This window comes from Tamandua tetradactyla, chromosome 8 (genome assembly GCF_023851605.1).
Source record: "Tamandua tetradactyla isolate mTamTet1 chromosome 8, mTamTet1.pri, whole genome shotgun sequence".
NCBI lineage: Eukaryota > Metazoa > Chordata > Mammalia > Pilosa > Myrmecophagidae > Tamandua > Tamandua tetradactyla.
Genome location: NC_135334.1, coordinates 11,802,676 through 11,829,071, shown reverse-complemented (window position 1 = coordinate 11,829,071; position 26,396 = coordinate 11,802,676). Strand labels below are relative to the sequence as shown.

General features: G+C 39.2%; 1 protein-coding gene across 5 annotated transcripts in view; it reads left to right on the top strand.

Moving 5' to 3' along the window:
* Positions 1-26,396, top strand: part of CHEK1 (checkpoint kinase 1) — a 161,558-nt gene that overhangs the window by 101,643 nt on the left and 33,519 nt on the right. For all 5 annotated transcript variants that reach the window (XR_013156485.1, XR_013156482.1, XR_013156487.1 and 2 more), the window contains exons 17-18: positions 9,594-9,788; positions 10,289-10,412. The gene's annotated coding sequence lies outside the window, so the exon portion shown is untranslated. The remainder of the gene's footprint in view (positions 1-9,593; positions 9,789-10,288; positions 10,413-26,396) is intronic.

Here is a 26,396-nt window from a genome sequence, read left to right as displayed (position 1 = left end):
TTTCTTTATTTAACTTATTTTATTTTAGATGCCATGCTTTCCTGGATAACTTTCTCTTCTCTTTAAAATTTTACAAACACTTCATACCCAGCTAGGGAAAAAAACCACTCTCCCAATCCCCCTAACCTGTGCTATGTTTTCTTTAGCTCTTGTCACACTCTCAGAGATCATTAATTTGTTTCTTTATTATTCTCAATGTTTCTTTCACTCCATTGAACATTACAGGCATCGAAGAATCTGAGGACCCTAGAACAATGACTTAGGTTAATGTCAATTTCTCCAAGAGGGGAAGGGAACAAGGCAACTTGGAGTATATCCTTGGTTCCCAGTAAAGGCTCAATGGCAGGTGACTTCATGCATGGCTGGTGGTACCTCAGGAAGCCAGCTCCTCATCTCCATGGACTCAGACCTGGCAGGGATCCAGAGAAGGCTCCACCAAAGCAACAGAGCTACTGGACCAAGGAGCTTCAGCACAGGCATTTCTGCTTTAAATCCAGGCAAAGCCTAAACAGGCTTCCGCTGATGTATTTCTCACCTTAAGACACCCTTCCCAAAGGAAAAGAGAAGTGGGAAGAAGCCCCACAGAAAGTGAACTTCCTGCCCACCATGTAGATGGTGGCTGTTGTCAGAGTAAAGTTGACTTTAAGGAAATGAGAACACATGGCATCTCATGGACCTAGTGCAGCACATTCATGCCTGTTACACTTGTACTACCTGCCAGGGAAGCCTTCAGAGAGCCTGTGCACATCAAGTGGGATCATTCATGAGATTATGAGCCCCTTCCAGACTTCTCAAGACTTTGTCTTTCTTTGCTTTGCTTGAATATTGTGGGAAACTAAGGCCTCTCTCTTAGACTCATGCCTCCCTGATCCTCTTCTCATTCTAGAATACTGTTCAGGGCAATGTTATAGATGTGGGAGAACGTTTGGGGCAGGGTAGAATTTATCTTGACTCACCTGTGTGCCTCATATTCCATATCTAGGATGAAGGCAGGTGTTCTCCATGTAAGAGTGAACAGTTTCTACCTGGGTCACATCTGAGACCTTGGTAGCCCGTGGGTTGCCAGGGGAACTCATTGTCTAGATCCTGTCTTCTGGTTCTGCTTCCCCTTTGGTCAGGCTGGAATTGTTGAATCCATAGTACCAGGGCTGGACTCATCCCTGGGCATCATTTCCCATGCTGCCAGGGAGTCTTTCACCCCTGGATGTCATGTCCCACATAGGGAGGAGGCATATCTATAGGTAGACTAAGCTTCTCTGCTGCCTACTTCACAAGAGCAAGCCTCAAGATCAAGGGGATGGCCTATTGATTTGGGTGTCCCTAATGTTTGACACAGTATCAGGGGATTCCCTGATGGTAAAGTTTAATAGCTCCATATTTTTCCTCCTATCTCTTAATGCCAATACCCCTTGATTTTTTGCCTAATATATTCTAGGGTGTATCCAGGCATTACATTAAGCTATATGGGATTAAAGGACCTCATTCTTATAATAAGCAATTAAAAGAATTTGTTCAAATAAGCTATCCAGACAGGTTGAGTTAGATTATGTGCTACAGAAAGTTTAGGTTCAGACAAAATAAATCTTTCTTCCTTTGGTCTCAAAGAGTAGGTGTGATTCTAAAATATAGACAATGTCTTCCTTACCCCTGTCTTCTGAATTACCTTAATCATGACCTGATTGACTTCATTCTTATCTCTACATAGCAGGTTATAGATATATAAAGCACCCTCTCAAAATCCATAAATATTAATTACCACTCTAGATTAAATATGTCTGCTATAAAAGCTTACAATCTCGGCCCCTGCTTTTTCATAAGCATTTTCTAAAGGAGACCATACAATAACTGTTCTTTCATTTCTGGCTTATTTTGCCTCCCCAAATGTCCCACAGGTTTATTCACATCATTGATGCTTCATGGCTTTGTTCCACTCATAGCATTTATTTTTTAATTTTTCAAAAACATAACAACATATAAACAAGAACACTCTTACCATATGATCATTCCATTCTTGGTATGTAATCAATAACTCACAACATCTTCACATAGTTGTATATTCATCACCATGATAATTTCTTAGAACATTTGCATCAGTTCAGAAAAAAGAAATAAAAAGAAAAAAGAAAAAAACTCATATGTACCATACCCCTTGACTCTCCCTCTCATTGATTGCTAGTATTTCTGTCTACCCAATATATTTTAGCCGTTGTTTCCCCTATTTTTTTCTATACCCCTTTATCACTTCCTTTCATTGATCACTAGAATTTCAATCTACTAAATTTATTTTAACATTTGTTCCCCCTATTATTTATTTCTTTTTAATCCATATGCTTTACTTATCTGTCCATACCATAGATAAAAAGAGCATCAGACACAAAATTTTCACAATCACACAGTCACATTGTGAAAGCTATATCATTATACAATCATTTTGAAGAAATCTAGTTACTGGAACACAGCTCCACATTTTCAAGCACTTTCCTCCAGCCTCTCCAATATATCTTAACTAAAAAGGTGATATCTATGTAATGCATAAGAATAGCCTCCAGGATAACCTCTTGACTCTGAAATCTCTTAGCCATTGACACTTTATTTTGTCTCATTTATATCTTCCCCCTTTTGGTTTAGAAGGTTTTCTCAATCCCTTGATGCTGATTCCCTGCTCATTCTAGGGTTTCTGTCCCAAGTTGCTAGGAAGGTTTACACCCCTGGATGTCATGTCCCACATAGAGAGGGGGAACGCAATGAGTTTGCTTGTTATGTTGGCTGAGAGAGAGAGGCCACATCTGAGTAACCAAAGAGGTTCTCTGGTGGTGACTATTAGGCCTAATTTTAAATAGGCTTAGCCTATCCTTTGTGGGGATAAATTTCATATGAACAAACCCCACGATTGAGGGCTTAGCCTATTGCTTTGGTTGTCCCCACTGCTTGTGAGAATATCAGGAATTCTCCACAGGGGAAAGTTGAATTTTCCCCCTTTCTCATCATTCCCTCAAGGGGACTTTGCAAGTACTTTTTAATTCACTTTTTAAATCATTCTGGGATTTATCGGGGCATCACTCTGGACAGACCTACAAAATCTCATGCCCTACTCAAGGTTCCATGTACTTATGGTGTTCAATTAAACTGACCACATAAGTTATATTAGTAACTGCACTAGTCAAAATATAAATTTTGTACCAAATAAACAGTTTTTGCTGTAGTATTATACATAAAGTTTTAAAATATGAATTACCATCTATTCAACACCGTGCAATATTGACATTCCTTTGTTCTTCCTCATGCAAAAACATTTTTTAATTTGTACATTTAGTCACTATAATTGTATACTCTAGGCATTCCTAGATTATACCATTTCAGTCTTTATCACCTATCTTTCCTTCTGATTTCATTTGTGTCCCCAGGCCTCCTCCCTCTATCATTCCCACATTCAGCTTCATTCAGTGTACTAACATTATTGTATTACAGTTAGGGTGTATTGTGCTATCCATTTCTGAATTTCTACAATCAGTCCTGTTGCACAATCTGTATCTTTTCAGCTCCAGTTACCCAATATCTACTCTGGAAATAGTATCCTTTGAAAATCAACCCTTTTTCTTTCTTCTTTTCATATACTTTCATGAACTTCAGAAATTTGGGTCAGTAAGTAAAGAAGGCCTGTTTTCATAATTTTGACCACTTTAAGCAGGCCATGTGTGGGCCTCCCAGACCTGAGTGGGAGGTTCTTTTGAATATCCCTCAGAACCTCTCTGATCCAGTTCCCAGCCTTCCTCTCCCTGTCATACTGCCTCACAGGATCTTCTGTAGTGTAGGGACACTGGGGAATGCATCAGTCACCATAGTGTGGCTGAATTTGTTGATTAGGGCTTTCTTCCATCTGAAAACCCACACCATAGCCACCATCAGTTCTTCATAAAGGTGAGGATCCTTGGGGTCATGAGGTAACTACTGACCACACCAATTTTTTAAAAAATTTATTGATTGATTAAAAAAAATTTAACAAATGAACTAAAACATCAACATATATAATCAATAATTCACAATATCATCGCTTAGTTGCATATTCATCATTTCTTAGAACATTTGCATCAATTCAGAAAAAGAAATAAAAAGACAACAGAAAAAGAAATAATATGAAAACAGAAAAAATAAAAGATTATACATACCATACCCCATACCCCTCACTTTCATTAGCATTTCATACTAAATTTATTTTAACATTTGTTCCCCCTATTATTTATTTTTATTCCATATGTTCTACTCATCTGTTGATGAGGTAGATAAAAGGACCATCAGACATAAGGTTTTCACAATCACACAGTCATATTGTGAAAACTGTATCATTATTCAATCATCCTCAAGAAACATGGCTGCTGGAACACAGCTCTACATTTTCAGGCAGTTCCCTGCAGCCTCTCCATTACATCTTGAATAACAAGATGATTTCTACTTGAAAACTCAGCTATGCTCTTGGTTCTTACAAAAGATGTGGGCTCTTGTGGCATAGGTCTCACCCATTTGCACTTGTACAAAGAGAAGAAAGAGCTGAGGGACACTGTTGAGTCTGTCATGAGATCTACTATATCAGAAAAATGCTTGTCTCAAACAAATTAAACAGCATCAGGATGTTCAGCCAATACTTATTCCACACTAGGTCAGGGTTATTCCCACGAGGTACATGCAGATGTCCTCTTAGACAGAAAGAATAATAATCATCGAAACTTTTCTGTAAGCTACTATGCATGCCTTTTATTTTCCTAGGTTGTTTAAGCAAATACTGTGAAATGGTTTGGTTTAAACAATGGAAATTTATTTGCTTATGGTTTTGAGACTAAAAGTAAGTCCAAATCATGGCATCATCAAGGTGATGTTCTCCCTGAAGACTGTGGCATTTTGAAGATGGCTTCCAGTGATACTGGGGTCCTTAACTTGTCACAGGCAAGGCACCTGGTGAGGTTACCTGGTCTCTCCCTTCTCTTCTGGGTTCAGCTTCATGACTCCTGAGGATAACTCTTTCGCTGTCCTAATTTTATTTTAGGCCACACCTTAACTGAAGTACCCTCAACCAAATGTCCTACTAACAATGGTTTACACACATAAGAAAGAATTAAATTAAGAATATGTTTTTCTGGGGTACATGTGGCTTCAAGCCACCACATTAACCATGACTTTTTAGAGTTTTCTGGGTCAGGAAAGCTTTTCTTCCACTTGGTGCATGATACAATAGGAACATCCTCAAATTCCTTCCTCTGTGCAAACCATCACTCTGACGTCCAAAGAGTACCCTAACGTGTTACCCTAGATACCAGTTAATCTTATGCATTGTTTCTATTGAACACGTGAGTGAATTTTAATGGTATTAAAAAACCTTTACATAATTATGTAATTGAAAAGACTGAAGCATAAAAGTTCCTGTCCAGTGTTTGTAAGCAGCTTGGTGGTTTGCTAAATAAGTTATTGGTTGGCATTTGCTAAGTAAGTTCTTGCTATTTAGTATTGTTAATGAAAGAAATTCTTGAAATTTTTTCACATTTGTAATATTATCTAACACTGTATCAACTGTAGAGAAAGCTGTTTGACATGCAGCCACTCATGGGATTGCTTATAAGAAGTGGCGAAGACTAGCAGGGACGGTGTTATAGAGTTATTTTGACATGAGTTCAGATGTCGTTGAGAAGGTAATATTTGAGCAGAGGCCTGAGGAAGTGAGAGAGTGTGGCAAGGGACTACCTTAGGATAGAGATTTACAGGCTATGGGAACAGAAATTGCAAATGTTGTGAGGCAGGACTTTGCTAGGGGTTGGTGAAAAGGAAGGAAGGCAAGAACATCTGGAGCAGGGAGAGTAGTAGAGGATGATGTCTGAAAGGGAATGGAACCTAGATTCTTGTAGGGCCTTATAATCCCTGTAGGGATTTTAGCCTTACTTTAACTGAAATGAGAAGCAGTGGAATATGTGGGGTAGAGGAGTGACCTGACCTGCCTATGTTTTAAAAGGACCACTCAGTCTGCAATTGTGGAGAATGAACTCTAGCAATGGCAAGAAGGAGAAAGGAGGGAACGATAGAGAGCAGAAGGCTATTGATGCCATTAGGTATACCTTGGGCTCTCCTTCTTGTGTGTTCATGATTTCTGAGAGGAAAAGATGGCAGAAATTTCTTTCCCCTTCATTTTAAAACCTGGAAGTCCTTGGAAAATTTATAGGCTTTACTCCATTGACTTCCAGTATCTAGGAATGTAACTGAGAAGAACCAAACTTGTTTCATTGTTATTTCTTTGTATCTGACCTGCTCATTCTCTCTAGGAAAGTGTATTGTCTTTTCTTTCTATGTCCCATACCAACATTTCAGTTTGGTGTGTCTAAGCCAGATCTTTTATTGCTCATCCTACTTGACACCTAAGTAGACCTTTTGTGTTGGAAGACTTATGCTCCACTTCACAAGAAGAGAATTTGAGTCTACCCTTTATTTGATAGATTTCTTTGATAAATTCTTCTTATCCATTTTTTTTGTTCTTTATTCCTGGTATATACATTGGTTAGTGGATCAACATGGCTTGATCCTTCATATCCTTGGTAGTTTCTCCTGTTCTTCTCTTTGTCTTTTTCTTCCTCCGAAAGATCATCTAAGGCACAGATAAGCAGGAGGAAAGATGGGAATGTGCAGTAACCCAGGAAGGGGCTATAGATGATGGGTTCCAGGGTTCTGAATCTCACTGCCCTCTGGGGGCCATATTAAGGGCAGGGCTGGTGGTGGAAGCAGCCTTTCAGGTGGGTTGGACTTCTTAAAGTCCTAGGTTCTATAAAAAATGCTTTGAAGTTTGTGCTGCTCACTTATCATTTAAAGAATGCAAGTACCCAAACTGCAAGTCACTCTGATCAAGTTGGGATTCTGCCTTCATCTTCTCATCCCAGACAAACCGCCCAGAAACTTCTGCAAGAATGTTCTTTAAGTCCTCACTAATGCAACAATTGTGGGATTCAGCCAAAGGGGACATTTATACACTCTTCTTGCCTCTTTGCTCCTGGGACATCTACCCTTCTCTGGATGGGTTCCAGGGTTCCCATCCAGAGGGTTCTTGGAGACAAGAAAGCATATCTGGTTTTCAGGTTGGAAAAGAACTCCATCAGGACTTCAGCTACAGGGTGTCAAGTCCTTGTAGCCAGTTCATTAAAAAATATATATTTTTCATTGAGAAATCTTCACACACATACAATTCATACATAGTATACAATCAGTGGCTTTTGTAATTGTATGTACACACATACAATTCATACATAGTATACAATCATCACATAGTTGTGTATTCAGCACCATTTGATGATGCAAATGTTTTTAGGACATTTGCATCACTCCAGAAAAAGAAATAAAAAAAGATAAAGCTCATACATCCCATATACCTTTCCCCTCCCTCTCATTGACCACTAGTATTTCAATCTACTCATTTTTTTTACACTTTATCTCACATTTATTTATTTATTTATTATCCTTATATTTTTACTCACATTTTACTCACCTGTCCATACACTGGATAAAAGGAGCATCAGACACAAGGTTTCCACAATTACATGGTCACATTGTAAAAGCTATGTAGTTATACAATCATCTTTGAAAATCAAGGCTCCTGGAACACAGTTCAACAGTTTCAGGTACTTCCCTCTAGCCACTTAATACTCCATAAATTAAAAAGAGCTATCTTTATAATGTATAAGAATAACCTCCAGGATAACTTCTTGACTTCTTTATCTCATTTCTTTCTTTCCCCCTTTTGGTCAAGAAGGTTTTCTTAATCCCATGATGCCAGGTCCTGGTTCAACCTGGGGGTCCTATCCCACATTGCCAGTGAGATTTACACCCCTGGGAGTCATGTTCCACGTAGGAGGGGGAGAGCAGTGAGTTCACCTGCCAAGTTGGCTTAGAGAGAGGTGTGGCCAGCTCTTAGGTCTTGTCTTCAAGAACTCCTTGGGCCATTGGGGAGCATTTTGAAGCTGTTTGCTTTAGGGAACAAGCCCCACTGGCTAAAAATTCCTGACTTCTTAACACAGGGGATGGGGGCTGATGGGTGAGAAGTGATCTCCTTTTCTTTGTAGTTTTACCAATTTGAAAACCTGGGACACCACCCTCTATGATTCCTCTGCCACGATAGGTTGTAGGGCCTCACCTCACCTTCAGTCCTGAATTCCCCCACCCTCTGCCAATGAGAAGGTTCCTTTTTGCCCTGTTTCTCCATGGCCATATACTTATCATGGACACCTACACAGAAGTGTGCTAGAGGTCAGATCAGCTGCTCCATGATGGAGAAACCCTGATTCTGTGAGGACATGTCATGCCTGCAAGGCCACCATACTCTGCCTTCCTCTCAAACTTCTCTGCCTTTTTCAAGATTCTGAAGAGAACATTTTTCTCCTGTGCATTTCCCTGATTTGTGTGAGCTCCAGGTGACTAAGACAAGAAACTCTGAGACCAACATGAAGGCTTGTTACCCAACTTCTGACCTGTCCATTACCTCTTAGGCCTTGGGTGCTGATTAGAGAGGAGCCAGAAAGGAGTTGGGTGCTGCTGCCTCCCACAAGCAGATTTGACACCATGACTAATATTGTCTACCTGTGTCTCCTTCCTTTGGAACATACTCAGAGCCATATGTACTTCCTTTGTTGATTCTTCCTTCTCTGGCCTACAGAGCTCATCCAACAACCCCAAAGAGTTGCTGGCCTTGGGTCCTGGCTTGGAGGACATTTTCTTTTATGGATTTCCTGTGAAGAAAACTTACACACCAGCCTATATTAGTCCAAGTCTGGCATGTCTCTGAGCATGCTGGAGGCAGCAACAGGAGACAGGGTCTAGAGAGGACAATGTGCTACCCTTGCTACCCACCAGCCACTAAGATCCTGGACTCGAAGCTATTTTCTTATGTTTGGAGGCATTTGGGGGTTGTTAGCTTCTTGGAACCAGCCCCAGGTAGAAATTTTTCCATGTGGAGGACAACTGCCTTCTTCTTAAGTATGGAATTTGAGTGCACGGGTGTGTCAAGAGAAAGTGCCTACACAGCCCTATCCTTTTCTTATACCTATAATGTTGTCCCAGACTAGTCAAAAAGATTTTCTATGTTCTGGAGTGAGAAGATCAGGAAGGCATGGGTCTGTGAGAGATCTCAGTTTCACATAATATTAAGGTGACACACAAAGAAGATAAAGTCTTAAGAAGACAAATCACAGTCCCTTGAATAATCCTATGTAATGTGTATGGACTGTCTGAAGGCTTATCTGGGGCTGCAGTACAAAAGTGGTAGGCATGAATGTGCTGCCATGAGATATCACCTCCTCTCATTCCTTAAAAGCAACTCTGACCCCTTAAAAGCAACTCTGACCCCAGCCACCATTTACCTGGTTGACAGGATGTTCAGTCTCTGTCATTATTGGAGCTTCTTCCCACCTCTCTTTTCCTTTAGGAGAGGTGTCTTAGGAAGAGCAACACATCAGTGGAAGCCTGTTTAGGTTTTGCCTGGACTTAGGGAAGAAATGCCTGTGCTGAAGCACCTTGGTCCTGTAGCTCTGCTGTTTTTACTTCATGTGGAGTCTTCCCTTGATTCCTGCCAGGCCTAAATCCATGGAGATGAGCGTCCACCTTCCTGAGGTACCACCAGCCATGTATGGAGTCACCTGCCATTCAGCCATTGCCACATATCAGTGGTGGGAACGATAATGCTTAAGTTCCTTCCCCTCTTGGAGAAATTAAGCTGTTAATCCACATATTTGTTGGCCAGCTGCCCTGTGTCCTTCATCACTCTAGAGGTAATGGGATTCTTCAGAGCCTCTGGTATTCAATGGAGTGAGTGAAACTTTAATTATAAGAAAGCCAGAAATTAATAGTCTCTGAGAAGGTGACAAGAGATGAAGATAGAAATAGCACAGGTTAGGGGGATTGGGAGTGCTGAGTGTGCAGCATCAAATAAGTGGCAGCTTGATCTCATTCATGAGGTGATATTTGAGCATAGACTTGAAAGAGAGAGTTATTCAAGCAGGGAGTGGGAGGAAGTATTCCTGGTAGAGCACAGTTTTCCAGAGGGTCTGGGTGGGGGTATTCTTTCAATTGACTTGGCTGGCTACTCTGTGGTAAAAAACAGTTGATGTGGGGTTCATATATGGTGTCAGGGAAACTAACTGGGAGCAAATTGGGGTAATCCAGGGTGATGACGGTAGTTCAGAGCAGGGTAGTAAAAGTGGAGGTGGGGAGAAGTGATTGAGTTCTTGCATAACTCTCAAAGGCACCCTCCCTTTCTTCTCCTTTCTAGATAATCATCCTGTTCCCTCAAGGATGTCAGGGTTCCAGTTTAAGTAGCTCCTGCTGTACTCTGTCAGAACACCCGTTCCTGAGCCAAGTGAATACAAAAATCCTAGATACTTCTTAGAAGAGAGGTAAGAAAAACAGACTTGTGTGTCAAGTTATCCTACCTTACAATTTAGTTTTTGTCCTTTAGTTAAACATCATGTAACAAGAAAAGAGGTTATAGGGAAGCTTTAGATGTAACCAGCTGGCTGTCAGAACTCCCTTGTCTTCTTGTATTCTCAAGAAAGAAGAGAGGTACTAGGTAAAGCTGCATGATCATGGCAGAAATCCTGCCCGGGAGGCACTGTCTGTTTTGGAGGTATTTAATGAAAATGTTGTGCACAAACCACATTTGCAGTCTATAGTCTTCCCTACCCCATGGGCCTGGGAACAAGAGAAGTCATTCCAGGAACTTCTTTCAACCCTCAACCACCAGCAAGCAGTTTCTTCCACTGACAGTGATAGGCCTCACAGCAGGCCTTGTAAATCTTTGAAGGTCTTCCCACCCCTTTGGTAAACATAAATATTTCACATCACAGCCCCTCCTCCCACTCATCATCAAGGTAACAGGGAGCCTAGGGGTATATGGTTTTAGCTCTCTCTTTCCAGGCCCTGCTTCCCACTGTGAGCCTGTGATCTTCTTTCTCAGCATTCCCGGTCATGATTTTATCAAAATTCATATTTTATGATTTATTGTATGATACCAGTTAGCATGTCTTTTGTTTTTCAAAATATAAAGTATTATCTTCTCCCTGCCTCCCACATATTTACCTAGAGCATCACTGTAGGCTCTAAATTCTTGAGGTTAGCTCTCCTTCCCACTGTGGTATTATAAGGCCTCTAATCTATCCCCATATATTTGTGTTAATTTGACATTTGGTGAAACCAGGAGATCCTTGACTGGCTTAACTAGAACTACTTCCACAGGTAGGGTCCCCTAGAAAACTCACCCTCCGTATCAAGGGAATCAGATGCAGTGACTGGTTATCCCTGAGAAGGAGATTTTATTTCCTTGCCAGCTTACAGAATTATTCACAAAATCCAATCACATTCTCCCATGGGAACCAGCAGCTATTTCACCTTCTTGGTAATGCAAATCCTGTCTCCCACAGCATACTTATTCTCTTTGTTCCCAAGTGCAACTGCTGAATGACCTTGTGTGGCATGCAACATCCTCCTCCTGAGCTGTGAATATATGTGACTAATAAACTGCTTTACATTTCAGCTAACCAGTGTCAAGTGCCATGTATTTGGCCATCCCCAGAACCCAATGTGGGCAGGGAGAATCCCTTCTTCACTGTTAGGATTTGAAGCTGTATTTATCCCAGAAAAACATGTTCTTAAATCTAATCAATTCTTGTAAGTAAAAACCTATCACAGGTAGGACATTTGATGAGGTTACTATAGTTAAAGTGTGGCCCACCTCAATCAGAGTGGGTCTCAATCCTGTTACTGGAGTCCTTTATAAGAGAATGAAATTCAAACAGAGAGGGAGAAAGAATGGAAGCAAGAAGCTAAAATAAATGAAACCTGGAAGAGAAGGGAGAGACCAGTAGACACCATCATGTGCCCTGCCATATGAGAGGGGAGCCAAGGATTGCTCACAGCTAGTATTTGGGAAGAAAACATCACCTTGATGATGCCTTTATTTGGAAGCACTTAATCCATGAGAAGAAGCACTTTGTACTTGGAGTCAGGAGGGTCTTCTGGATTTGTACCTTTTGTAGGAAGTCAGGGAGAAGCTCAATAAGGTAGATCCCTCAGGTCTGTGCTAAGCATCAGGGCCCACTTCTTACTTTGAGTTCTTCAGAATTAATTTAATTAGAAGTCTCAGAAAAACTTTTTTACAAAATAATTCTCCTTAGTCAATATGCTTATGGAGGCCTGATTGAGGCTTAGAGTAAAGCCCCTCAGAAAGCCAAGGCATTAAAAAAGAACCAGTTATAATGAAGGTCAGATTGAATAAACTTACTGTAGTGTGGGTGTAGGGATGGAGATCACAGAAAAACAATTTCTGCTTACATAGTTACATGCCCCAGGAAAAGGATGGAAAGTCCCAGGCAAAGTCACAGTCTTCTGGGTCTGTGTCAAGCCTGGAAGTCCACAGGTGAGGTGTTAGGGATTCAGATCCCCAGTTTTGGAATTTAAGTTGCCAGCTGTGTGAACCTGGGTAGATTGCTTACTCTCAGTTTACTTATTCACAAAGTGGGAATAATAGTACCTACCATATTGGAAAGTTTTCCTTATCAAATAGAAAATGCTCATAAAGCTCTTGGCACAGTATATGACATTAAATAAATATTCAGGTAATTATTATTAAGGTAATAAGGTAATTATTGCTATTGGAAGGAAATCTAATCTTCCCAAGATCACCTGGAGGAAATAATAGCTCTATAGAGTAAACTCTTTCTTCTAGAGAGTTTTGTAATCATACACTGGGGAACAGGTAGAGAAAATTGGATGTGTGTGCAAATTTTCACTTAAGTATGGACAGAAAAGAAAATGGTTCCAGGCCCAACTTAAAGCTGAAAAGTACTGAAAATCCAAGGGAAATGTATTTTATAAATTCATCCAAAAACTTTGTATTTGTTGACATCCCCCTCACCTCACTCCCAAGAGGAATACATATGCAAATCTGAGTTTACATGCTCACTTTAAGACTGGAAAGCTGTGCATCAGCAGTGACTGTTCTTTCCTTTATCAGATTGTGTCTGCTCTGGGCAGAGGTGTTGCTGCCACCCTCCTTTTGCCTTGTCCAGTAGCCTCAAGAGACCCTAGTATGGGGGCCTCACATGACCCTATTTTCCAATTGGATCTTGGAGAGGGAAATTCTAACTTTTCTTTTTATTAGAGAAGTTGGAGGTTTTCAGAAAAACCATGCAGAAAATTCAGGATTTCTATATACCCCACTATTATTAGCACATTGCATTAGCGTGGTTCATTTGTTACAATTGATTCAATTATATAGTTATGATTGTATTATTAACTATATTAATGGTTTCAATTAGGGCTTATTGTTTGTGATGAAAAGTCCTATGAGTCTTTTTCTGCTCTTTGTTTTAAAATTTTTATTCTAATTCTATATTTATAACCTAAATTTTCCCCTTTTAGCCACATTCAAATATGTAACTTGGTGCTTTTAATTCCATTAACAATGTTGTTCTACCCCACCACCATCCATTACCAAACTGTTTCAATCACCCCAAATTGAAACTCTGCAAGTTAAGCATTTAATTCCCATTCCCTACACCTTCCTTGCCCCCTGGTCATTTGCCTTCTACTTTCTGATTCTATGATTTGGTTTTCTAATTATTTCATATCAGTGAGATCATAAAATATTTATTCTCTTCTGTATGTCTTATTTTACTCAACATGATGTCTTAAAGGTTCATCTGTGTTGTTGCATGTATCAGAATGTTGTTCCTTTTTCAGCTGAATAATATTCCATTTTATGTATACACCACATTTTTAAAAATCCACTCATTGGTTGATGGACACTTCGGTTGTGTGATGATGGTCAAGTTCATGTGTCAACATGGCAGGTGATGGTGCCCAGTTTTCTGGTCAAGCAAGCACTGGCCTTTCTGTTGCTGTGAGGACATTTTGTGGATTTAAATCATGAGTATAATGGTTCCATCCATAGCCGATTACATCTGCAGTCAGCTAAGGGGAGGCCCTCTGCAATGAGTGATACTTAATCTAATCACTCAAAGTCTTTTAAGGAGAATTCAGAAGGGACAATCTCTTTTTCTGCTTCAGCCAACCAGACTCTCCTGGGAGTTTGTTGAGGACCTTTATTAGAGCTGCCAGCTTGCAGCCTGCCCTACGTATTTTGTACTCTTATGTCCCCTTGGTTGCATGAGATACTTTTATAAATCTCTTATTTACAGATATCTACTGTTGGTTCTGTTTCTATAGAGAACCCTGACTAATAAAGGTTGCTTCCATATTTTGCCAGTTGTAAATAATAACACAAAATGAACTTCAGCACACAAATATCTGTTTGAGTCCCTGGTTTTAATTCTTTGGGGTATTGTGCCAGTTTTCAATGTTTGTGTACCCCAGAAAAACCATACTCTTTACTCCTCATTCATTATTGCTGGGCAAGATCCTTTTGATTGTTTCCATGGAGATGTGACCCATCCAATTGGGGGTGAAATTTTTTTTATATGTTTATTGAGAAATCTTAACACATATACAATCCAACCATATTATACAATCAGTGGCTCATAAAATATCATCACTTAGTTGTGTATTCATCACCATGATCATGTTTAGAACATTTGCATCACATTCCAGAAAAAAGAAATAAAAATAAAAAATAAAAAATTCATGCATCCCATACTCTTTACCCCTCCCTCTCAATGACTACCAGTATTTCAATTTACCCATTTTTTTTACCCTTTATCAACCCTATTATTTATTGATTTTTTTATCCTTATTTTTGTTTTACTCATCTGTCCATACCCTGGATTAAAGGAACATCAGACACAAGGTTTTCACAATCATATAGTCATATTTTAAAAGCTATATGGTTATACAATCATCTTCAAGAATTAAGGTTACTAGAACACAGTTCAACAGTTTCAGGTACTTCCCTCCAGTCACTCCAATACACCACAAACTTAAAAGGAATATCTGTGTAATGCATAAGAATAACCTCCAGGCTAACTTCTTGATTCTGTTTGAAAGGGTGGTAACTTTTGATTAGACGGTTTCCATGGAGATGTGTCTCTACCTGTTCAAGGTGGGGTTGCTTACTGGGGCCCTTTAAGAGGGAACCATTTTGCAAAAAACCAACAAAGTCTATGCAGCCAGAGAACTTTGGAGATGGGGAAGGGAAGTGCATCCGGGGAAGATTTACGGAATTAGGAGAGAAAGCTAGCAGATGTTGCCGTGTGCCTTTCAAGCTGAGAGAAGTGTCCAAAACCCAAAGCCCCAGTAGACATCAACCAGGTGACTTTCCAGCTGACAGAGCTGTTCCAGATGGAATAAGCCTTTCTTGAGTAAAGGTAACCTCTTGTTTATGCCTTAGTTTGGACATTTTCATGGTTTTAGAACTGTAAACTTATAACATTAAAATTGTAATAAATTGTAATTTATTAAATTACCTTTTTAAAAGCCACTCATTTCGGGTATATTGCATTCTGGCAGCTTATAAACCAAAACAGATATTGGTACCAGAGAAGTGGAGTGCTATAGTTTGCAAATACCAAACATATCAGGACGGCTTTTTAAATGGTAAAAGGAAGATTCTGCAAGAGTTAGTTGCAAGGAGCTTGATAGAGAAGACCTAGAATGCTTTGAAGAGACTGTTGGTAGAAATGTGAACTCTAAAGATACTTCTGATAAGGCCTTAGGCAGAAATGATGTATGTATTGTAAAGTGGAAGGAAGGTGATCCTTGCTTTAAACTGGCAAAGAATTTAGTAAAATTGACTACTGGTTTTGGATGGAAGGCAGATTTTAAAAGTCATGAACTTGGATATTTAGCAAAGAGATTTCCAAATTAAATGAAGTAAGTGTGGTTTAGTTTCCTCTTGCAGTTTATAATGAAATGCAACAAGGAAGAGATAAGTGGAGAATTGAACTCTTGGGGACAGAAAAACTAGAAATTGATGGTATGGAAAATTCTGGGCTTCCATAAAAGGAGACTCCAGAGAATTGTGCACTACATGAGAATTTTACAAAACATGAACCAGTCAACCATTTCAGAAAAACCAAAGTGCTGACAGAGCCCACACAACCAGACATCTTTAGAGATTTCAGGAATTTTGTGAGCTGGTTGTTGAACACAGCCATAATTAAAAATTATATTGTATATTTCTTAAATATTTGGTGGAATTGATCTGTGACATCAAGGCATAGTATTTTCTTTAAGGAAGATGTTTGATTATGAATTCAATTTAATGGATTTAAGGCTTTTCAGATTTTGCATTTTGTACTATGTCAATTTTAATAAGTTATATTTTGTAAGGAGTTTGTCTTAGTTAACTAAGTTGTCAAATTTATCTTAATGAAGTTTATAATAACACCCTCTTAAAAATTATATTGTATAAACTGGCAATCAAATTATATTAGGAGCAAAGGTAATAAATATTCAAAATCTCATCTTCTTAACAATTTTACCATTATCTCTGCTCTTAAGGTTATTTATTTTCATTTTATCCATATGGTAGAAATAACCATATAATGGGGTGCAACTGCATGTCTTTTCCCAACTCTCCACTCAATGATATCATTAGGAGCTTGAAATTGGCCACTTATGCCCCAGAAATCTGCAAATGCTACAAATGAGGATTCTCTCCACCTTCTCTTGCCCCAAAGCAAGCTGTTAAACATTTATGAGCATACCACTCTTATCACCTGGGAAAAGTGGATAACAAACTTACACAAACTTTCAAATCTCTCCACCACAGGAACTCAAAGATGACAGAATAACTGGTCAATGTTTTAAAAAGTAATAGCCAGGTATTCTGTTGTGGTTAAAGCCTGTTTTTGAACACTTGGGATTTTCCACCTTTTGACTACTGTGAATCATACTGCTATGAGCCTTAGTGTACAAGTATCTATTTGACTCTCTACTTTCCTTTTGGATATGGACTACGTTAATTGTTGGTGGTTGGCTATGTTTGGGTAAGGTGTAATCAGGTTTTGGGATGTGTCTTGAGCTGCAGAGAAGACTGAATCCAAAGATACAGAAATGTTTCTTGAGATCAGCATTTTTAAATCCCCTTTATCAAGGCTGAAAACAATAGGAAATCTCTATTTTGTTTGCAACCTGGAAGGTAAGCCCAAATCTGCTCTTTTGTGTTCAGGGGTTCATTTAGCACTTGTCTAGGTCCATATCCATTTTCCTGAGGTCATTTTAATAGACGTAAAATTTTTAACTCACACCAGATTCGTAGAAGTCATCCCTTATGTATGGAGATGATGGCATGGTGTGCCTTACCCGTCTAGTTTCACTTGTTCATCTCACAAGACCATTGGCTGAGTAGGAAATAATATTCTGCCTTTTTATAGGTAGAAAAACAGAGGTAGAAAGAAGGCAAGGAAGAATGATTGCATCTCCCTCAGTCAGGCTTGTGGAAGCAAGCAGAGCCAGTGATGCTTGGAGAAAGGTTGGGCCCTGGTTCCTCACAGGCCCTGTATTTACTGACTACTGGTGAGTTCAGCCCTTCAACCTGGCTGCTCCTCCCAGCCTGGGCTTAGAAAGTGGATTCTCAGGGCCTGGGGCCTGCAGCTTCTCCTTGGAAAGGAGGGGTAAGCACCTCCTGTTACAGCTGCTGGCCCTTTCCTTGTTGTTGAGCTGTTTGCAAGGTGAGCTCCTGGGGGTGCCTGGGAGGAAGTGGGAGTTGGGCAGAGGGTCTAGGACACCAGAACCCTACAGGAAGCTGTGGATGGTGAGACCATGGGAGGTGAGGAGTGAGGTACAAGGACCTTCACTAGCTTTACCTTTAGAGGTGATTACACAGCTCTGTCCATGCTTCTTTCTCCCCTTCTGCCCTCACTCTCTCTTTTGCCTCCTCCTTTATTTTTGGCCCCACTTTGCTCCTCTTCCTTTTCTTCTTCCTCCTTTCTCCCCCATTTTCATTCAGGCTTTGCACCCTCTGTCTCATTCAGTAGCAGCCAGGGAGGTTTGTTGTCCAGGAGTGATGAGGGCAAATGATGAGGGCTGCTACTGAATGGGTTGGGAGGAGTGGCCTGTGAGGGATCGTGGGCTTGGGGGGGCCTCTGTCTTAGTTCATGATTTTCTTCTCTGGAAACCTCATTCCTGCAAGTGTCTGTACTTAGGCTCTTTGTCCCCAGAGGCACGCCTGACTCCTCCCAGAATCCCTTGGAGGAGTTCCAGGAAGGCTGGGTGGGGCTCCCTCTCCTGACCAGCAGCAAAGCTGGTCCCAGAGGGAGCCTCATTATTCTGGCTTTGACTTTGGAGCTCTAGAATGTCTCAAATATGACCAAATCAATGCTGATGGTGTTTGCAAGAGCTGGGGAAGCATCTGCCAGACTGAAGGCCACCAGCAGTGCTTTCTGAGGAAGGTCTATGAAGGTAGGTGGGGCTTGAGAAGTGTCCCCGGAGACCCCTGCCTGATCTTGATGAATGTGGCTCTGTCATGGCCCTGGGGCAGGAGCAGAGGCTGTGGGAGGATTGTTTCTCCTAAACAGTTGGGAGACAGTCCTCTGGTTTTGGTGCTGGTGGTCACAGGTCCTGACCAGACCAGTGAACTCAGGAGAAAAAGTGCTGTTGAGGGGTCTCTGGATTCTTGGTTGGTTGTTAGGAACTTTCCAGGTTATAGATGTTATTAGATCCTCAGAGATGGTAAATATTGAACCATAAAAATTCTACCTGGGTTTTGTTTTGTAGCAGTGCTTTTGGGATCTAGAGGTCTTTGTGGGGACAGAGTTAGGGGTTGTGGGAGGATGACCCGCTAGGTTTCCAATCATTTCAGGGTGGCTATGACCTTTCCTACTAGCCAACCACAGGGCCATGTGCTATTTCTCCTCATTCACAGCATTACTGATTCTTTCAATGGATATTTATTGTTTACTCTTATGTGGCAAGCATTTGCCTTCCTGAGGGGATCTTGGAGGCCCCAAATCAGGGATCCTCTTTTCTTGTCTTCCTTCCTCTCCAGGTGACAAGTTCCTATATGGACACCAAGGCTGTGGGGTCCTGTGCATCCTGATGTTATTCAGACCAAATCAAATGTTCTGGTTTATTTTACATGCTGCCATGACAAGGCTCTCTGTAACAAGCTCTAGAGGTGTGGTCTTGCCTCTCAGTATCCTATTGATTGTTAAGCCTTGACCCTGCAGGCAAGGCCTTCTTTGTCCTCATTCAGCCTCAAACGGTTGGGCTGGCTTTCTCCTACACTGTCTGATCTCTAACACCTGCTCCTATTCAATGGCAAGTGTTTAACTTCCAAGAGCTCCACCCATCAGATAGGTGCTTTCTCCTTCTCATCACTTTTGTTGCTTCTGCCCTTTCTTAAATTCTAGTCTCCTTGTATCATGGCTTCCCTTTTTGCCTCCTTTGTCCCACCCTCTCCTCCCTCTCTCTTATCCCTTCCTGCCTTTCTTTAAGATATGTTTCATGATTGCTAAGCACTTTGAATTGGGCTGAATGTACAACAGTAAATGAGACAGAGAGTGTACTTCCATTTTAGCTGCTCCTTTTTTGCCAGGTTGGCCAGGGTCACTATGAGTCATGTTGCTCTTATTCACAGGGCTTAGAGCCAGAGGAATTCCTTCATCAGCCCCTGCTTACACACACCCAAAACCCACATCCACACCCACACACTTCCTCAGCCTCTTGACCTCTCTATTGTTTAGCTTTTTTTTTTTTAGTAATAAATGCATTGTCAAGATTTTTGTTGTTTTCAATAAAATCAGATTTGTATGTATATAGTTAGGGTTCTCTAGAGAAACAGAATCGACAGTGAACACTTGCAAATATAAAATTTATAAAAATGTCTCATGTGACCGCAGGAACGCAGAGTCCAAAATCCACAGGGCAAGCTGTGAAGCCGATGACTCCAGTGGAGGGTCTGGATGAACTCCGCAGGAGAGGCTCACCAGCTGAAGCAGGAATGCCTGTCTCCTCTGAGTCCTTAAAAGGCTTCCCATGATTAGATTTAGCATCACTAATTGTAGAAGACACTCCCCTTTGGCTGATTACAAATGGAATCAGCTGTGGATGCAGCTGACCTGATCATGACCTAATCCCATGAAATGTCCTCATTGCAAGAGACAGGCCAGTACTTGCCCAATCAGATAAACAGCTACCACAACTTGGCCAAGTTGACACGTGTCCCTAACCATGACAGTATATATCACAGTTCCTCTTTCCCATCCTCAGTTCATGTACCCTTAGGCACCTGAGTCCATTGCAAATTGTGAACATTTTCACCATAAACAATAGTGTGCAAATGTCTGTTCATGTGCCCCACACAGTTTCTTCAGGTATATACCTAGCAACAGGGTTTTGGGATCATATGGCAACCCCACCCCTAGCCTCCTGTGGAACCATCATGCTGCCCTCTGAAGGGGCTGCACCTCTCAGCTTTCCTACCAACAGTAAATAATTACATATCTTTCTCCACATTTTCTCTAGCACTTGTTTCTCTGTGTTCATTTTAAACAGTTTTATTCACACATCATACAATGCAACCTGAGTAAATAGACTTGCCTTTGTCACCATATTCTATATGAAAAACTTTCCTTTTCTTCCACAAAGAATCCATACCCCTTTGTCATATCCCCTGCTTGTTGACATTTAGTTTTGGCAAAAAGCCTTTGTTACATTCAGTGGAAGCGTATTACAATGTTACTGTTGAATATAGACCCTAGCTTGCACTGATTGTACTTTTTCCTGTATACCGTCCCATTTTCAACACCTTTCAATGTTGCCATTTTTTATTGCTTTTTTGTGTATATGCTATTTCTCACAATTAAAAAAAAGCTAAAAAAAAAAAAGAACAGAGGTTATGAGGAGATAGTAAGAGGATAGAGAATGGGCTCGTGTAAAAACTGTCTTACATTTGTACATTTAATCACCATGATTGTCCACTCGAGATATTCCTAAATTATATCATCTCATTCTTTATCCTCTATCTTTCCTTCTGGTGTCGTTTGTGCCCCTAGCCCTTCTCCTCAACCATATTCACATTCAGCTTCATTCAGTATATTTATATTATTGTGTTACCATAATATAATGTAGTGCTAGCCGTTTCCGAATTTTTACAGTCAGTCCTGTTGCACAATCTGTATTCCTTCAGCATCAAATGCCCATTCTCTATCCTCTTACTATCTCCTCATAACCTCTGTTCTTTTTTTTTTTTTTTAGCTTTTTTTTAATTGTGAGAAATAGCATATACACAAAAAAGCAATACATTTCCAAGTACATTTTAACAAGTAGTTATAAAACAGATTTTAAAGTTTGGTTTGGTATGGGTTACAGTTCCACGAATTTTTCATTTTTACTTCTAGCTGCTCCAAGACACTGGAGACCAAAAGAAATATCAATATATTGATTCAGCAGTCATACTCATTTGTTAAATCCTATCTTCCTTATTATACTCTTCCTTCTCCTTTTTAGTTTTTATGAAAAATAACATGTATACAAAAAGCGACAAACTGCAAAGTACATTGCAACAATTAGTTATAGAACAGATTTCAGAGTTTGGTATGGGTTACAATTCCACAATTTTATGTTTTTATTGGTAACCACTCTAAGGTACTGGAAGCTAAAAGAAATATCAACATACTGATTCAGCACTCATACTCATTTGTTAAGCCCAACCTTCTCTGTATAACACCACCAATGCCTTTAATCTTTCTTTCACTCGTTAGGGATATTTGGGCTATGCCCATCCTAACTTTTTCATGTAGGAACAGGCTGTTAATTATATGGGATAGCGAAGATGGAACTAACTGATGCTCTGGAGAGGCTAGGCTCTCTGCATTTCAGTACTTATCTGGCCTAGGGACCCATCTAAAGGTTGTAGGTTTCTGGAAAGTTACCCTAGTGCATGGAACCTTTGTAGAATCTTATATAATGCCTTAGGTATTCTTTAGGATTGCCAGGAATGGTTTTGGTTGAGGGTTGGTAGTTATGATAGTAGAAATGTCTAACTGAAGCTTATATAACAGTGACCTCCAGAGTAGCCTCTCTACTCTATTTGAACTCTCTCAACCACTGATATTTCATTGATTACACTTCTTTTCCCCCTTTTGTCGGGATGGCATTGTTGATCCCATAGTGCCAGGGTCAGACTCATCCTGGGGGATAACCTGTGCTCTTAACTTTAATTCTCAAAGTTTGCTCATGAATATTAGTTCATATTAGTGAGAACATACAGTATTTGTCCTTTTGTTTCTGGCAAACTTCACTCAGCATAATGTCCTCAAAGTTCATCTACGTTGTTACACGCTTCATTACTTTATTCTGTTTTACAGCTGAGTAATATTCCATTGTCTATACAGCACAGCTTGTTTAGTCACTTTTCCATTGATCGACATTTGGGCTGTTTCCATCTTTTGGCAATCATAAATAATGCTCCTATGAACATCAGTGTGCAAATGTCCATTTGTATCCTTGCCTTCAGTTCCTTTGAATATATACCTAGTAATGAGATTGCTGGATCATATGGAGATTGTATTTGAGGAACCACCAAATTGCCTCCCAGAAGGGTTGTACCATTTTACATTCCCACCAACAGTGGATAAGTGTGCTTCTTTCTCCACATCCTCTCCAGCACTTGTTTTCTGCTTTTTTTTTTTTTATAATGGCCATTCTGATGGGTATCAGATGATATCTCATTGTGGTTATTTTTTACATAGGCTAGGCACTGGGAAGTGAACCCAGGTCTCTGGCATAGCAGGTGAGAGCTCTGTCACTGAGCCACCATGACCTGCCCCTCATTGTGGTTTTGATTTGCATTTCCATAATAGCCAGTGAAGTTGAACATCTCTTCATGTGCCTACTAGCCATTTGTATTTCCTCATCTGAGAAGTGTCTGTTGACATATTTTGCTTATTTTTAAATTGGATTGTTTGTCTTTTTGTTGTTGAGTTGAAGAATCTCTTTATATATTCTGGATATGAAGCCCTTATCTGATATGTGGTTTCCAAATATTGTCTCCCATTGCATAGGTTGCCTATTTACTTTCCTGACAAAGTTCATTGATGCACAAAAGTGCTTAATTTTTAAGAGATCCCATTTATCTATTTCTTTTTTCATGGCTCATGCTTTGGCTATAAGGTCTAGGAAACCAACTCCTATTATAAGATTTATAAGATATTTCCCTACATTTTCTTCTAACAGTTTTATTTTCTTTAATGTTTAGGTCTTTGATCCATTTTGAGTTAATTTTTGCATAGTGTGTGAGATATGGATCCTCTTTTATTCTTTTGCATGTAGATATCCAATTCTCTAAACACCCTTTACTGAAGAGGCTACTCTATGCCAGGTGGTAGGCATGACTGCCTTTTCCATGATCAATTGTCCATAGATGAGAAGGTCTATTTCTGAACACACAATTCAATTCCACTGGTCAGTATATCTATTTTTATGCCAGTAATATGCTGTTTTGACCACTGTATCTTCGTAATATGCTTTAAAGTCAAGTAGTGTGAGACCTCCCATTTTATTTTTCTTTCTCAGGATATTTTTAGCCATTTGGGGCATCCTGCCTTTCCAAATAAGTTTGGTTATTGATTATTTTTTGTTTCTGCAAAGTAAGTTGTTGGGATTTTAATTGGTATTGCATTGAACCTATAAGTCAGTTTAGGTAATGCTGATACTTAATTACATTTAGTCTTCCAATCCATGAACATGGATGTCTTTCCACTTACTTAGGTCTTCCATGGTTTCTTTTAGCAATTTCTTGTAGTTTTCTGAGTATAGGCCTTTTGCATTCTTTGTTAACTTTATTCCTAAATATTTTATTTATTTGGTTGCAATTGTAAATGTAATTTTTTTCTAAATTTCCTCCCCAGATTGTTCATCACTAGTATATAGAAACGCTATTGGTTTTGGGGTGTTGATCTTGTACCTTGCCACTTTGTTATACTCATTTATTAGCTCTAGTAGCTTTGCTGTAGATTTTCCAGGAGTTTCAAAATATAGTATCATATCATCTGCAAATTGTGAGAGTTTTACTTCTTCCTTTCAAATTTGGATGCCTTTTATTTCTTTTTCTTGTCTAATTGCTCTGGCTAGAACTTGCAGCACAATGTTGAATAACAGTGGTGACAGTGGGCATCTTTGTCTTGTTCCTGATCTAGAGGGAAGATTTCAGTCTTTCCCCATTGAGGATGTTGTTAGCTGTGGGTTTTTCCTATATTCCCTTTAACATTATAGGATCCTTCAAACTGTAGGAATAGAGGAAGTTCTCTTCTTTTCCTATACTTTGAAGAGTTTTCATCAGAGAAGGATGTTGAATTTTGCCAAATATCTTTTCTGCATCAATCAAGATTATCATATGGTTTTTTTGCTTTGATTTATTGATATGGTGTATTACATAAATTGATTTTCTTGTGTTGAACCAGCCTTTCATATCTGGAATAAATCCCAGTTGGTTTTGCTGTATAATTCTTTTAATGTGCTGGTGGATTTGATTTGCAAATATTTTGTTGAGGATTTTTGCATCTATGCTCATTAAAAACATTGGTCTGTAATTTTCTTTTCTTGTATCTTTGTCTGGCTTTGATATTAGGATGATTTTGGCTTCATAGAATGAGTTAGGTAACTTTCCACCCTCTTCAATTTTTTGAAGAGTTTGAGCAGATTTGGTACTAATTCTTGAATGCTTGGAAGAATTCACATGTGAAGCATTCTCATCCTGGACTTTTCCTTTTTGGGAACTTCTTGATAAGTGATTCAATATCTTTACTTGTGATTGGTTTGTTGAGGTCATCTATTTCTTCTTGTGTTGATATTTGTTGTTCATGCCTTTCTAGGAAGTTGCCCATTTCCCGTACATTGTCCAGTTTATTTACATATAGTTGCTGATAGTATCCTCTCGTTACTTCCTTTCTTTTTGTTGGGCCAGTGGTTTTGTCTCCTTTCACAGTTCCAATATTATTTATCTGTATCCTCTCTCTTTCTCTCTCTCTTTTTTCAGCCTAGCTAATGGTCCATCAATTTTATTGATTTTGTCAAAAAAAACAACTTCTGGTTTTGTTGATTTTCTCAATTGTTTTCATGTTCTCAATTTCATTTATTTCTGCTCTAATCTTTGTTATTTCTTTCCTTCTGTTCACTTTGGGGTTAGTTTGCTGTCCTTTTTCTAGTTCTTCTGAGTGAAAAGCTAATTCCTTGATTTCTGCTCTTTTTCTTTTTTTAATAAAAGTATTTAAGGCAATAAATTTCCCTCTCAGCACTGTCTTTGTTGCATCCCATAAATTTTTATATGCTGTATTTTCATTTGCCTCAAGATATTTACTGAATTCTCTTGAAATTTCTTCCTTGACTCACTGGTTGCTTAAGAGTATGTTGTTTAGCCTCTATATATTTCTGTTTCTGCAAAGATAGCTGTTGGAATTTTGGTTGGGATTGTATTGAATCTGTAAATTTCTTTGGGTAGAGTTAACATCTTAACAATATTTAATCTTCCAATCCATGAACATGGAATGTCCTTCTATTTCTTAAATGTATTATTAAATGTAAAGACATCATAAGAGACAAAGAAGGACACTATATATTATTTATATAAAGACCCATTTATTTAGGTCTTCTTAAATTTCTTTCAAATGGAATATTTTCTTTCATTTTTTTTTCAGATTGTTTATTAGTAGTGTATAGAAACACTACTAATTTTTGGACATTGATCTTGTACCCTGCCACATTGCTGAATTTGTTTATTAGATCTTGTAGCTTTATTGTAGATTTTTGAGAATTTTCTGTATGTAAGATTATGTCACCTGCTAATAGGGAAAGTTTTATTTCTTCCTTTACAATTTGGATGACTTTTGTTTCTTTTTTCTTGCCTAATTGCTACCACTAGTACTTCCAGTACAATGCTGCATAACAGTGGTGACAGAGAGCATTCTTGTCTTGTTCTTTATCTTAAAGAGAAAGCTTTCAATCTTTCGCAGTATGCTCTTAGCTATGGACTTTTCATATATGTCCTTTATCATGTGGAGGACGTTTCCTTTTATTCCTAGTTTTCTAGTGTTTTTTCAAGAAAGAATGCTAGATTCTGTCAAATGGCTTTCTGAATCAATGAAATGATCATGTGTTATTTGTCCTTCTTTCTGTTAATGTGGTATATTATATTAATTGATTTTCTTATGTTTAACCATCCTTACATTCCTTGGCCAAATCTCACTTAATCATGGTGTATAATTCTCTGAATGTGATGTTGGATTTGATTTTCTAGTATTGGTCTTGAGGATTTTGCATCCATATCCTTCAGAAGGATATTTATATGTAATTTTCTTTTTTGTGGTATCATTATCTGGCTTTGGATTAGGGTGTTGTTGGCCTCATAGAATGAGTTTGGGGGTGCTCCCTCCTTTTAAATTTTTTTGAAGATTTTGAGCAGGAGTGATATTAATTCTTCTTGGAAT